The sequence below is a fragment of the Haliaeetus albicilla genome, unplaced genomic scaffold (assembly GCF_947461875.1).
Source record: "Haliaeetus albicilla unplaced genomic scaffold, bHalAlb1.1 scaffold_152, whole genome shotgun sequence".
Classification (NCBI taxonomy): domain Eukaryota; kingdom Metazoa; phylum Chordata; class Aves; order Accipitriformes; family Accipitridae; genus Haliaeetus; species Haliaeetus albicilla.
The window spans coordinates 47,501-50,000 of NW_027212550.1; the positions used below are offsets into that span (position 1 = coordinate 47,501).

Consider the following 2,500-nt stretch of genomic DNA (forward strand, 5'->3'; position numbering starts at 1 on the left):
ACCCTAATCGCCCTCGGGTCCCAAATGGATGGTATTTTATTTCTATCACCCCCAGCTGTTAACCACAATTTTTCAAAATCTTTTTCGATCCCCTCTTGCTTCACTATTGATCTTATCACCTCGTCCGAAGACTGCGCAATTCTGTGCAGTCTTCGAGCTTGTATACTAGGGATCAAGCCCGAGAGCCTAGTGATGCCTAATCCTCCATCGCGTGTGCTGGAATACAGGATGGCATCGCAGGTACTAGGAGGTAGATGTAACCACTCCTTGACCGTAGTTCGAATCGTCAGGTCAAGTTCTTCTAGGTACGTTGCTTTTACGTCAGCTTGGTCTGCTAAGTAGATCAGTCGCGGGATAGTATATCCCTTCAAGATGTCAACTTTCTGAAACGGTTTCAGTGGGGCTTCTCCAATCCGTTGTAGCCAATCTCTTATTTTCACGAGTAGCTCGGGTTTCGATATTCCAGTCCATGGGTCTATTCTCAGGCCCAAGTACTTCTCCGAACTACCAGGTTCGATCATATTTAATGGGGTGCCGTTAATTTGCCATGGAGGACAATCGTTGATCGTATACGAGTCCTTAGTAGGTTGTATGTAAAAGCCATGGCATTTCTCCCCCTGCGTCCTGAGGCCGGTCAGTTCACAAAAGGCCTCGAGGATTTTAATATTACTTTGCATTCCTTCCCATGACCCACTTAACAGCACCAGATCGTCTGCAAAAGCCATAGATGTTACACCCTTAGAGTCATGATGGTAGCCACTCCCTTCTTCCTCTAGCTTACACAATAGGGGGTCCACAGATAAGTTAAACAATAGAGGTGACATCGGATCGCCTTGCTTAACACCAATTTGAATCCCGATGGGATCCGATTGTTCATTCTTCATGGTAATGCAAGTTCTAGTGTTTTGATACATGTTCGTAATCAGGGTGATAATGTGATGGTCCACACCCTTTTGTTTAAGCACTGCAATAAGATGATGGTGACTCACTGTGTCGAATGCTTTAGCCAGGTCAATGAAGACAACGCCCAAGGGTCGATGTTCCTTTTTTGCATCCTTAATCAATAGTTGTAACAGTTTCAAGTTCTCCGCACATCCCGCTGATCTAATAAAGCCCTTTTGTCGTGGGTTAATGGGGCATGCCTTTGCCAGTCTTGCCGTCAGGATCCTTGAGAACAGCCTCAAGATAATCGATCCGATGGTAATCGGTCGCCAGTTATTGATGTCCATTTGGCGCTCCGGCAGAGATGATTTCGATATTAACACAGTCCGACATTCTTTCACCACGTCCGGTACGATGCCAGTCACCAGCCATAGATTGAATACTTCCATTAACTGGAGAAAATGGGGGTCTATCTTAATGATATCCCGCAGACTTAGTCTGTCTGGTCCTGGCGCACTGTTCTTATTCATCTCTTGGATGTTTTTAGAGATTTCTTTTGCCGTGATCATGGCCTCGAATGCCGAGTTGTCCGCCAGCCCCTTGGATCTGAACGCTCCCAGGCCCTTGAATGTTCCCGGTGACTCCCATCTCGACTTGAACACGTTGTGTATCTCGTCTTGTGGGATACCACACTTCAGGGATTCCACGTCATCCAGAATAATACCGGCCAGTTTCCCCCTATCCAGGTAGAACAGCCGCTGGAACCGTAGGAACTGCCCCCGTTTCACAGCTCTCTTCTTCATCCACCCCTTCGGCGGTTCCGAAGGTCGAGCGGTTTGGGCCACCTGACGCGGTCGACCCTGGCTGGCTTTCAACTCAAGGGACTTAGAGGCAAGGCACGCGAAACAGTCTTTCATTGCCTTATCAGCAACTATTGCTGGATCTTCTTCTCCTTCGATCACCTGCTCAAACATTCCATGGAGAATGGACAATTTTCCAGATGTTACCCACTCAGAGACTGTCTTTCGGTAATGGGACTTCAGTCCCCCCTCCGTCTCCGATCCAACGCACACGAGATGTTCCCCTTCCGCGAGGTGTTCCCCTTCCAGTTCTAGGTGTTTCTTCTGACCTTGATCTTTTCCCTTCTTCACCGGGCTCTTATGAAGGTCCCGTCTTTTGTCACTTATCTGTTTCGTTGTCTTGGTCGGAATATGCTCCGCAATCAACTTGTTGATGTTTTTCTGCCCCTCATATTGTTTATCCAGCTTTCTCAATAGTTCAACCTCATCCTCGGTCCAGCACCGACGATGCGCCCCTCTCATATTTGTACCTGTCTTAGGGCGAGCGGCGGTAATCCGCTCGAGATTTCTTGTGACTGGATGGACCAAGCGCTTATGCTGCCCCAGGCCGATTTTTGTTTCAAATGTTTTCTCACAGACCTCACACTTCCAACTCCTCTCGGGAGAGGCTTCCACAGGCCCCTTACACTTAGGAAAATGGCAAGCAATACTATGGTGTTTTACATCAGTTCTCCCACACCGAGCGCATTGGAATAAGATCTTTTTCTTCCCATGCGCCCTTTTCAGATGTTCAATTAAACCCGACAGTTTACCGGTCA

At 47.8% G+C, this 2,500-nt stretch overlaps 1 pseudogene; it reads right to left on the reverse strand.

Moving 5' to 3' along the window:
* Positions 1–2,500, reverse strand: part of LOC138684353 (28S ribosomal RNA) — an 8,616-nt pseudogene that overhangs the window by 2,410 nt on the left and 3,706 nt on the right.